The 12,087-nt window shown below is 55.2% G+C and overlaps 2 long non-coding RNA genes across 2 annotated transcripts; one reads left to right on the forward strand and one right to left on the reverse strand.

Moving 5' to 3' along the window:
• The first annotated feature begins 5,203 nt into the window (after positions 1 to 5,203).
• On the forward strand, positions 5,204 to 7,130 carry LOC106149098. The gene is made up of 3 exons (XR_001235055.1): positions 5,204 to 5,262; positions 6,303 to 6,727; positions 6,994 to 7,130. It is a non-coding gene; the product is annotated as an uncharacterized LOC106149098 (long non-coding RNA).
• A 2,044-nt stretch (positions 7,131 to 9,174) lies between these two features.
• On the reverse strand, positions 9,175 to 11,721 carry LOC102017273. Its single transcript, XR_261854.2, has 4 exons — positions 11,645 to 11,721; positions 10,720 to 10,904; positions 10,228 to 10,351; positions 9,175 to 10,103 (listed from the first exon to the last, which is right to left on the reverse strand). It is a non-coding gene; the product is annotated as an uncharacterized LOC102017273 (long non-coding RNA).
• Between the last annotated feature and the right edge of the window lie 366 nt (positions 11,722 to 12,087).

The raw sequence follows: 12,087 nt of genomic DNA on the forward strand, positions 1-12,087 counted from the left end.
TCTGGAGTTCAAGAGCTGCCTCTGTACTTACTAGCAGCAGACCTTGAGCGGTCGGGGCCATGGTGGGATACAATAGTGCGAAAGTTCCGGGGTCCCCGTTCTGAGCAGCAAGGTGGGAGGTGGGCCTGCTCCGCTGGGCTCTGCTGGCTTCCACCCTGGACAGAGCTGTAAGGAGGGAGATGTAAATAAGACACTGAAAGACCTCCCAGCCTCGGCGCTAAGCCAGGCTGGCTCTCTCTCCAGACAGGGAGGGTTGGCTGGGGAAATGAGAAGTGAACGGCTTGCTAAAATGTTTTACTTCCCTGCGTCCTCCGCGGGGCTTTAATGAGGGGCCATGCATCACTTGGCCCCTCACCCCAGCAGATGATAAAGGGCGACCGCTCCCCTCCCCGCAGGCCCGGGAACAACCCTCCGCGGCACGCCTTGTAAATTGTTATGGCTCAATGAAGAGCGCGTCCTTAAATGTCACTCACACGGGAATTAAGGTGCAGACAGGCACGGAGACCAGCTGCCGGCACCGGCTGGGAGGAAGCGGGGGCTGGCGAGGCGGTACCGGCAGGACAGGGTGAGTGTCGGCATCTTCGGGAAGGGCAGTGGGGCACAGGGTAGAGGGTTCATCAGGAGTGCCCCCTGCTCCCTCCGGTGATCACTGTCTCCAATATCATCTCTGCTCCCAGGTTGAGAGGAGGGACAGACACACAGAGGCTAAGAATATGGACCTGGGCTGGGGGTATAGCTCAGTGGCATAAGCGCCTGCCTGGCAAGCGCAAGGTCGTGAGTTCAATCCCCGGTACCGCAAAAAAAAAATATGGACCTGCTCTGGGACCTGGGGTCCTCACACTCTCCTCCCCCTACTGCCTCCCTCCCCTCTTCCTCTCTCACCCCCTCACAGGTAGGTGGACCCCAAGGGCCAAAGCAAGGAGGAATCTTAATGAGTCTGACCCAGGCCAGCGGCCCAGGTCCAGCTGCGTGGGCCATGGTCTTGCTTTGCAGCCTCGGTCGCTAACTGCGGCGGGCACGGAGAGGTCAGCTTCCTGCTCTCCCATCTTCCCCAGGGCCCACAGAACTGCAGGCCCTGGCCGGGAAGGACCTGAGATCAGGGACCTCTCCGGCTTGAGCCTCCCGCCTCTGTGCTCTCTGAACCCTGTCCTTCCACAGTGCAGCCCATCTCACGCCCAGGAAAGGGTGTGCACCAAACGCGCCTTTGACAGATGATTTTCAAGCCCAGGACCCCTTCCCGCCTCTCTTTACACTCCCATGTGCTTCCTCAGTGACCAGGTTTAGTGTTGCCTCTTCCTGAATTTGAGATAAACAGAGTCATATGTTGTGCGTTCTCTCCTGTCTGGCTTCTCTGAGCCGACCGGGCAGCATTGGTGTGATTCACCATGCAGTTGGCATAGTCACAGCCCATCCGTTCTTGGCATCCTGGAGAGCGCATCATTGTCTGCGTACTGTCTCCCCAAAACACAAGCCACAGGCTGCAGCAGCCTGGCACTTCCGGTCCTCCGCACAGCAGGGATGTGGCTGATCCTCCCTGCCAGGAAGTCCCACTTAGGGCTAACCTGCATCCCTCATGTTGCTGGTTTGCTGTCTCTGCTGATGTCGGGACAGAGGGAAACTATGGCAATAATAAGACATCGACTGCATTCGCAAGGCATTTTCAACATATGAAGAAGCCCTTGCTAAGACGCTAATTGAGTGAGATGGATATTCTCACCCCGTTCTCGGCATTTTACATTTTCAGCTCCCGCGGCCCCATAACCACATCTCAAGTACTATAATCCCCCCGATTGCATAGACTCCGCGACCCAGAAGTTGAGGAACTTGTCCAAGGGAAGATTGCCAGATAAAATACAGAATGAGCAGTTCCATTTGAATTTCAGATACGCAAAGAATTTTTATAAGCATGAATATATCCCAAATGTTGCTTATTAAATTCAAACAGGCATCCTGCATTTTTTTATTTCCTGTGTACCTAGCTGCCCCAGCCCAAGGTCACAGCACGAGTGGCAGCAGGGTCAGGATGGGGACCTCCGTCCCACACTGCAGTCCTGTGCCACCGGCCCCTGTCCCCCTGCTGTGCTAGGACCTGGCGGCTACAGAGTAAAACAGATGGATTTGAGACTGTTTAGCAAATGAAACCAGCAAGAGTAGAAACAAATTTGATATGGAGATCGGAGGAGGGGGAGGGATTTCGGAAAGTAGTTCAATTCCTGGCTCCAGTAGATGACTCAGAGAGGGGTCCTCCCACCGGAGAACAGGTCCAGGTCACCTGGGGGCCCACGGTGGACCCCTCGTTTCCTGTTCACCTGGCCAGCAAGGGGCTCAGCCCAGCCTTGCCCTGCCCGGCCCGGCCCGGCCCAGGCACCTCAATCCTTGCATCTCTGCCATGGTCCCAATTTATAGCCTCAAAACCCATAAACACAGCCCAGGGCGGCTCCCTGACCTCCCGCTTCCCACGGGATGGATGCAGCTTCCCAATTGTAAAAATTGCAAAAATGAACAGGATGGTGTCAGAGGCTGCAAACATGGACACATGCTTTTATTTTGCAGAGAATAACACATTTAATGCCTTCTTGGAGGGGAAGCCTATTTGGCAGCCGGGGAAGGCAAGGCTAATAATAGCATTTGCACTGAGGCCTGCAGTGTGGAGGAAGAGCCATGAAAGCGTCTCCTCTCTGTTCCCAGCAACTTGAAAGCTCCCGCGAACACACGCACCTCCTTCCTCAAGGGGCAGAGGGAATTGTGGGGGAAATTGCTGTGGGTTTTCACTTTCAACTTGCTGTTTTGATCATCCGAAGCCCTCCAGATTGCCACCCCCTCATCCCAGAAACTGGGGTGGGGTCACTGTCTGGTGGAAAGAGAGCAGGGATGTGGGGGATACTTCCTCTCCCTCCATCTGCCCGCTGCCCCAAAGGGCCGGCCCAGAGGGAGCTGCCCTGGGCCCAGCAGCGCTGGACGCATCCCATCTGGTGACCAAGGGTTGAACAAGAATCGAGGGGTTGGCTCACGGACTAAATGATCCACCATGGACTGACACCTCAGAAACCATTAGGCCCCCAGGTGACCCAGCCTCGACCAGGGTGAGGCTCATTGTAGGCAAAGAGCACTGAACAGTGGGTCAAGAGAATCCGTTTTGCCAGTTTGAGCAAATTAGGCTCCATCCCGGGGCCGGGGTCCTGCTGAGGGGTGCTGGGCCGGTCCCGTGACAGCCCGAGCCTCAGGCTGCTGTCTGTGAAGTGCCTGTAGTAGAGACAGACTGTGAGGGTGAAATGAGCCTGTTGACATGAACGGGCTCGGAACTGTCTGATCTAGGGGAGGAGATCAACACCTTTATCCATAATATGATAACAATGCCTACCAATTTCTGAAAGATGCAGGGCTGCCCCAGATCAGGGTCCAAGCAGCAGCCAAAGACAGCAGCCCATGCCAGCACCTTCAAATGTAAATTAAACCAAGACAAACAAAATGCGTCTGTGGGCTGCACAAACCTCTGGGACCACCAGTTTCCATCGGCCGGGGTTGTGGTCCCTCCTCCCGTTACCAATCTCTGTGATTTCACTCCTGGCTCTATCACTCAATTATAGAATCAGAGGTGCTGTGGAGCCCTGGAAATCCAACCAAGCTTTCACCCATTTCACAGATGAGGAAACTGAGATCCAGAGGGAGGAAGCACTTTGTGAGCTGGATCTGCGCTGGGACTGCAAGCCTAGCTGTTGCTGTCTGTCACCCACACTGGGCCCCATCCCACACGTCTCCTGGCTTGCTGCCCTTTGGGGTTAGTCACTGCACCTTTCCAGACCAAGATTTGCCTCCCCGAAGAGTGAAGGGCATGGACTGGTGTAGCCCTCTGTCAGGGAGGAGTACAGTTCAGAAGCCAGACACCACCATCAGCACAGCTAACCCTCCGTAGGCTGGCTCTGTGGGGACGCCACCTAGTCCACATTGCTTTATTTGAACAAAATCATGTATTGCTGACAACCACCCTGGGAGATGAGTCCTATTATCCCCATTTTACAGCTATGGCAATGGAGGCCTACAGAGATCAAGTCATCTGATGTCATAGTTTGGATCAAAAATGTCCCCTAAGGGCTGGGGGTGTAGCTGAGTGACAGGGTGCTTGCCTAACATGCGTGAAGCTTTGGGTTCAGTCCCCAGTACTGTAAAAAAATGAAATGTCCCCCCAAAGGTTCATATGCTCAGAGCTTAGAAAGGGCCCAGATCACAGCTACTCCCAAAGGTTCATATGCTCAGAGCTGGGGCTTAGAAAGGGCCCAGATCACAGCTACTCCGGCCTCAGCAGTGTTCATCTAGCAATGAATTCATGGCTGAGGCTGCTCTTAGGAGGTACAGCCTAATTGGAGGAGGATTGCCAGGGATGTGACCTGGAAGGTGTGCTCTTGTCCCCCGCCCCTTCCTCTTTCTCTGGCTCTTTCTGTCTCCTCTTCCTGGCTACCAGGTGTTGAGCAGCTTCCTCCACCACACTCTTCTCGCTGATGTTCCTGCCCTGGAGCCAACCTACCATGGACTAAACCTCGGAAACCAGAAGCCTGAATCAACCTTTTCTCTTTCAAACTGGGGGTGTCAGGTACTTTGTCCCAGCCATGGAAAAGGAACAGCGCCCTTGCCACATTCCCACACTTCTCTGGAAGGGATTCGGCCCCAGGGTGCCACCCGGGATAGAGTCATCACGGCCAGCACTCCCAACAACCAGGAAAACTTTTACACACCATCTGGCTGTGGAATTACTAACATGTTGTAACCAAAGATTGGAGAAGAGATTAGGGGACTTGGTTCCTGGAGTGGAACTACTAAAAAGGAAAGAAGATACTCAGCTCTGCTATGGAGCAGTGCAAATAGGGCCCCGGCCTCCTCTTAGGCACTGGGCAAACACCAGGCGAGGGAGCATCCCTAACCAGCTCCATGTGTCTGCTGTTGGCCATAAAGATGGAGCTTATTGGTGCTTCGGTGACGGGAGAACTGAGCAGTAACAAAACGACCTCTTGGGGGCGGCGAGAAGGAGACAGGTTTATGCCCTCAGCAAAGAGGGCTGCTCAGCTGGGCCAGCCTCCCTACCCCCTCCGCGCTCGATGGGTGGGGACAGGGCTGGGGCCTTTGCTCTTCCTCCTCACGCTGCTGAAGCTGCCTCCCCCTATCCTTAGGGCTCAGGCCAGAATGGGCTTCCTGAGCTTTGCTGTCCTCCATCTCCGCGTGGTGGACTGCCTGAGTTCCAGTCCCAGCTCTGTCACTTCAGGACCTTGGGTGAGTCACTTCGCATTTCTGGCTCTCAGTGTTATCAACTGTAAAATGGGTATGATAAGAGAAGTCACCTCATGTGGCTTGTAAAGGGCTTAGCACTGCGTGGTCCACCAAGGAAGGCCGCAGTAGACCTTGTGTGTTAGTGCAGGGGTCAATTTAGCCCTAACTACCTTATAAGCTGGTGACTTGCGGTCCCCAAGAAGACCCTGGGCTTCTCACAGCCTCAGAACAACGCTGTGACTTAATCATCGTTGGCTCATATTAAAGATGACCACGGTGAAGCTCAGGGCATACATCAACTGCCTGCCCCCAAATCCACAGCTTGCACCAGGCAGGAGGCAGGGGTCGCCACTGGACTCTGTGGCCCGCCCACCCCGCTCCAGTGACCTCTGGGATTTCCCCTTCTGCTGCCTCCACCTGGGCTCTGTACCAGCCTGTGCGTAGGAGAGTGAGGGTGCAGAAGCCAGCAGCCAGGCCCCTGGGCTGTGGAAGCCAGGGGACTGCAGGCTCCGAGCCGGGCAAGGGAGCTGCCACGCGCATCGTACCCGACCCTGCTGCTGAGCAGACAGAGCCGCATGCAGCACAGACGTGCGCAGACCCCACGCAGAGGGCCTGCACAGGCCCGCAGGGACACACACGCCCGAGCCCCCTCCGCGCCCTGCAGAGCCCTGGGAAAGCAGTCACTGGGGCCGGGACCAAAACTCCGTGGCAGAGCGCCTGCCTAGCTTGTGCGGGGCCCTGGGTTGTTCCATCCCCAGCACCGCAAAACACAAATAGACAATAACGGAACTACTGTGCCTTTCCTAAGGAGCGGGCCGTGCTGCCACAGAGGTCCCTGGGGCTCCTTGTCACGCAGGAGGGATGCGCAGGATCGTGGAAAGTTCCCGTGGGGGTGGGGGGTGGGGTTCTTACATTTTCCTCAATGGGACGAGCTTGTGTGGAGCAGGGAGAGGTCAGAGAATTGGGGGATTAGCAGACCCGAACCCTTTAACCCACAATCTAACAGTTCTATGACCCACCCCCCCAACATCTGACTTTGGTAGGTATCCAATCCATCCAGGACGCTGATTAGGCCTTCAGTGCCCCAGGCCACCCCACCAGAGTGCCATCCCCACCCGGCAGGGCTGCAAGCAGAGGACCACAGGACCATACGGCAGAGCTGAAATGTCACTCTGAGGTCACGCTCTTTCCCATTGTGCGAGGATGACTCAGGCACCTGCACAGCCCACACAAGCATCTGGGGACATGGGAAGCAGCAGGCAGAGGTGCGAGGGACGACTCGGCAGGGCTGTAACATGTAGAAGTGAATGGGCTCCGGATGCACTGGTTCTGGGGTTAGCAGGTGCTGTGTGACCTTGCATGAATGACTCAGCCTCTCTGAACCTGGAAGGAAGCAAGATAACAGGTGCTCCACGCACAGGGCTGTTGTGAGACTTCAAGGAGCTAATACCAGCACACCCAGAAGCAGGTCTGGTTTCCCCTCCTGCAGACCCGGCATTGGGTGACCTCCCAGAAGGGGCTGGGCGCATGGTCAGGGAGCTGCCTGAGGAGGGTGGGCCACTTCTCCTGACCCAGCCACGTACATGGAGGGGCAGGAGGACGAGGAGGTTCCCTGTGTTTCCTTCTTAGATTTCGCCTCTCTCATCTCCTGGGTCAAGGTGGTCTCAGGCGTGCTCCCAGAAGTGCAGGATGGACATTCCAATAACCTACAATTTCTTTTCCCCCACTGGGCAGGAGAAGCTGGAGCACTGAAGTGCCCGCAGGAAATGGGAACTCCTCCTCAGGACTGTGGACTCCACGTTCAGGGTGAGGGGCCTGATGCAGATCCTGCTGCTGACCCAGCCTTTCCCTGGTCCTGCCCCAGCCCTAGCCAGTACCTCTCTAAGCCTGTGCCTGCCCCAGGGCCGGAGAAGCACAGTGGCTCCCAAGGCCACGCCCCTCCAGAAGCTCCCTTGCTCTGGAGCCAGAAAGACCAATCTCCACACGCAAACCATCGAGACTGCTCAAGCCTGGTTTCTTCCTGACTGGGGTTTTTGTAGCCAGGCTGGTTTGGAACTCATAGCGATCCTCCTGCCTCAGCCTCCCGAGTGCTGGGATTACAGGCTTGCGCCACCATGCCCGGCCTGACTCAGGTTTGTTAAGTGAATAATCACAAACACACAGGTCTTGGCCCTGCCAGCTGCCAACTCTTAGCTTTCCAAGTTCTCCAGGGCTTCCATGTCCTCCAGCCAGCCCCACTGCATTCTCTTAGCCTTCTTGGGTCTCTTTTGCATCCAAGCGTGGCCTTAATTCTGGCCCTTAGGCTTGGGGCTCATTAAACCTTCTTGGGGATTTTCTAAAACAGAAATGCCCAGCACCATGCCCAGAGGCCCTGATGTAGTTGCCCGGGGCAGGAGGGCATGGAGCCCTCTGGATTCCCCAGGTGACGCTAACCTGCGGTCAAGGTGGAGAACCAAGGACCAGGCTGTGGTCTCTCCAGGACAAGGGGGCGCTTGGCTACCTTTTACCTCTGAGTCCTAGCGCCTGGCTCACAGTCTGTACTCAATAAGTGTTTGTTAGTCCGTGATTGCCTGGCAGCTGGGCTGCTCCAAGGGTTGAGCTCGCCTTCCTCTCTGGCAGGTGGGGCTGTGGTTAAGTTTGTCTCTGTTGGCAGATAGACTGGCTCAAATTCCTCCACTTCTCTTATGGTTTAGATGTAGCAAGCCCCACCCCCCGCCAGCCTTGTGTGTTCAGAAGGGGTGCTTGTGGAAGATGACTGGGTTACGGGGGGCACTGTGGCTGGTTTGCTCTTCGGAGAGAGAGCCTGGTTGGGGGCGGGTGACTGGGGACACGGCCTGCAAGGTTCATCTCCCTGCCGGGCTCCTCCTTTCTCTCCCTGCTTCCTGGCCGCCATGGCGTGAGCAGCCCTCCTCCACCGGACATTTCCGCTGTGCCCCTCCCGCCTTGGAGCTGGACGGAATCCTCTAAAATTCATGAGCCGAAATGAACCTGTCTTCCTTTAAACGGTGGGTGTTGGCTATTCTGTCCCAGGAACAAGGGAAGTGACTAAGACACCTTCCTAGGCCTTGAGCAAGCTGGACCTCAGTTTCTCCACCTGTAAATGGGGCTCCTAGGTGCACCCACCGCACAGCGGTTTAGAGGAAGGAGAATGTGTCTATGTGGGCTCAGCACAGGCCATTGGCACTAACCTGGGGCCTGGCAGGAAGCAAACGGCTCACTTAAACCCCTGAGGAGGGCTTACCAGAGATGCGGGCAGGGCTGAGGAAGACCGCAGGCGATGGTGCAGACTGGCCACACTGAGGCAGTGACCATGCTAGGCCCAGAGGAGAAGCGGGGAGAGAGTCACAGGGACCCAGAGTCAGCTACCCTGCAGGAGAAGGACCTTGACAGGCAGTATGAGCACGGGGATGTGCACCCCACCTTCCAATCCTCCTTCCTCCCACCCCTTACAGGTGCCCAGCTTTGAGCAGTGCCACCCAGGGAGCCTGGGGGACACAAACAGGTTCTCTGGGGACACGGCCCAGGGCACAAGAGGGCGGAAAGTAGATCTGGAGGAACAAAGGGATTCCCAGCCCCTATGCTAGGGCCTGTGCTGATTAAACACCGTTATTGGTATCCCTGTTCCTTTGGCTCCTGCATGATGCCTGGCCTTGATATCCAGCTGTACTGCACACATGTCGGCCCTCCCTAGAGTAGCAGGTGGCCTAGGGGCCAGGACCAGGTCCCAGCCGGGCTGTCAGACTACTCAGGAGGGTGTCATGTGTGCTGGAGGATGGAGGGAGGGGGCCGTCTCCTGATTGCGCATTTCCGTGTGCAGCCAACAGGGGCTAGCATGTTTGACAAGCCATGGAGATGGCTTTGCTGTAGCAGGCTTCATTAAAATGGAAGCACATTGCTCGAGCATGCAGATGGGGCTACTTCATTACTTTTTAATTTGTTTACAGAAAGCCCTTGTTTGGTGAACACCATCTTTGCAAATAGTAACAAATGGGCATGTTGGTTGCCTCCAAAGCCATGATGTCCCCGGGTAAATAGGCTGAAACTGTGTTTGAACACTGAGCTTGGTTCCTCTTAATAGAATATGACACGCTTTTCCAAACGTGCAGGAGGCTGGAGAGAGGGATCCTGAGTGTGTGCGGTGTGTGGTGTGTGGCCCTTAGCCCCTCTCTGGACCCACTTTTTCAGTCTACACACAAGTGACCGGGGCTGGATGGCCTTCTCATCCCTGGCATCTTTTGTGGTCCACGGCGTCCTGGTTTCTCTACTTTACCACCCTGAAAGCTGCCGGCCTCCCTCAACTACCAGCCTCCCAACTCCCAGAGGCAGCCCTCTTCACTGAAATGAAATAAAACCCACAAATTACCAAACGCATGTTGAAAATGGGTCAAATTGAACGAAGAATACTTAATGGAGTGTAACTACTCAACTGACAGTTCAAATACTTATCCCGGAGCCCCCAAAAGCAATGATATTCACAAATTGGTCAGGAGCCGCAAATCTCAGCTTCCTTCCACACGAGCTGTGCGCCAGTACTCCGCCTCTCTGAGCCCCACTTTCCTCCTTCATAAAGTGGGATAATAACAGTACCCTTGGGGTGTGGTGTAGCTCAGTGGTAAACCACTCGCCTGGTATGTGTGAGACCCTGAGTTCAATCCCCAGGACGGCGAATGGTGATGGTGATGATGCTGATACTGATGCTGATGCTGATGCTGGCGATAACTGTACCCTTGTCATAGGGTTCTTACGGAGATTACGTTCTTTGTAATCACTCAGAAGAGGATGGTACATCCGCTAGTGCTTAGTAGTTGCTAACTCCCATCTTTAGTGCGGCAGTAGTGGTATTTCTGTTACAGAGAAAACATGTTGACAACGGGTCACAGAAAGTCACCCATTCAGCAGAATCGGTCCTGACCACCAAGGAAGTCCCCACACTGCCCATCCCAACCACTCCTTCCTGGAAGCACTCACCACGTCCAAAACCCTCTTCTGCTGTAACTTCCTGTGTGTAGTCAGGCTCCCACGGGGAGCTGCTGGGCCTCACCCATGTCTCCTGAGCCCCTACAGCAGCATCTGCCTGGGTCTGCAGACATACCTGGAAGTCAAAAGGAAGAATGTCCAGTCCACAGAGTGTGTGGGGCTGGCTGGATGTAAGGCGAACTCTGGAGTGAAGCCCCAGGCTCAGCACCCTTGGCCCATCTCCGGGGCGTCCCCTCTGGGCACCTGGGATGAGGTGCCAAGGTGAGGATGATATGTCCTTTTGGGTGACTTTACAGTTTACCCCGTTTTCTGGAAGCCTTCACCCCCACATGATAATCTGGTGAGAAAGGCCCTCCCTCTAGGTCCCCACTTCAATAAAACAAAGCGTCCACTCTCCGGAGAAGTGTCCCAAGACTCTTGTTACGACAGTCACGGTTGACGGTGAAAGTACCGCGCACTTGCTCAGAGCACACTTACACGTACCAGGCATGAAGCCGCGCAGGTCACACACGCCAGGCGCTGCGTCTTCCCCCACTATGTAGGTGAGGAGACCGAGACATAGAGCAGAGAAGGAGCCCTTGCGGGTCACAGGGCTGGATTCAAACAGAGAGTCAGTCACAGGTGTTGGATTCCTGATCTCACTCCACCTTCCTCTCTGCTGTCTCTCCCTGGGGAAAAAAAATCCCACGACAACTGGAAGTAAAAAGATTCAGCAATGTTGGTAGCAATCCACTGTATTGCTAAGGTTCTAAATCCCAACGCCCGTCATTAGCCGTGAAAGATAACGACTGGCCCGTGAGGTGAAACCTTCCTTGCGATAGCACTATCAGTGAGTGAGGTGGCAGGAGACAGGTGTCTCTTTGGCTGGTGGACACGAGGGGAAGTGTTGTACAACCCCGTGTCCCAGCACAGCTATGGTACTCCCGGTCACTCAGCTGGCCTCTGTTCACCTCATACATATAAAACATCTGAAGCCCAGAGAGGTTAGGCTACTTTTCATAGATCACACAGCAAGTGATCAGGAAATCTAACCCGTTCAGTTCGATGAATGTTTAATACAGCATCTGCTAAAGCGGTAAGTTACATTCTTTGCACTAGAAGCCAGAGAGGAAATCAGGGGCCAACTCATTAACCAGCTGAGGGGCTGGAACCAGCTCCTCCCACGCCCGGGTCACAGCCCGGGTTATTTTCTGCCTGAGTGCAGCTGCTGCCCTGGGGTAGTCACTTAAAGGTTTTAGCCCCTGGTTCCTCTCAGGAGAGGAAAAAGGAAAGGGCAGGCGCCTACTGATCCTTTTGTTTGGGGGCAGATGAATCCCTTTTACCTCTCACAAACTTCCAAATAACCCTCTCCCTTCCAGTAATTCTGGGAAAATGAAAATCGACTCCCACCGCCTCTCCCTCCCATTACCTTTTAAATTAATGGTGTGGGGAAGGGGCCAGGGCAGGGCCTGCTCTGTGTGTGCTGGCTCCAGGCTCCTCCACTCCTCACCCTCCTCCTCCTCCTCTAGGCCTGAGAAATTACTGTCCCGCTCAGTGATGTCACAGGCCAGGGCGGGGAGGAGGCCAGCTCCCACAGGGGGACCCGAAGACAGCAGCAGTGTCCAGCCAGGTGACCCTAACAGCAGACAGCTGAGAGGGGGCCCGAGCCCCTCGGAGGTCCTCGTTGGAGGTTTTCCGGCGTGGCGACAGCGGCTTATTACAGCTAATTTCCTTCCCCTTGCTGCAACTGAAAATCCACAGGGTTTTCACAGCATATTTGTGTATCTGGCGCTCTCTGCTCACCTCCCCTTGGGAACCATAAGAGATGCCAAGGAAAGAAACAACATGGTCTTCCATAATTTCAAAGTCAGT

This window comes from Chinchilla lanigera, unplaced genomic scaffold (assembly GCF_000276665.1).
Source record: "Chinchilla lanigera isolate Chin_1 unplaced genomic scaffold, ChiLan1.0 scaffold00036, whole genome shotgun sequence".
NCBI classification, from domain to species: Eukaryota; Metazoa; Chordata; class Mammalia; order Rodentia; family Chinchillidae; genus Chinchilla; species Chinchilla lanigera.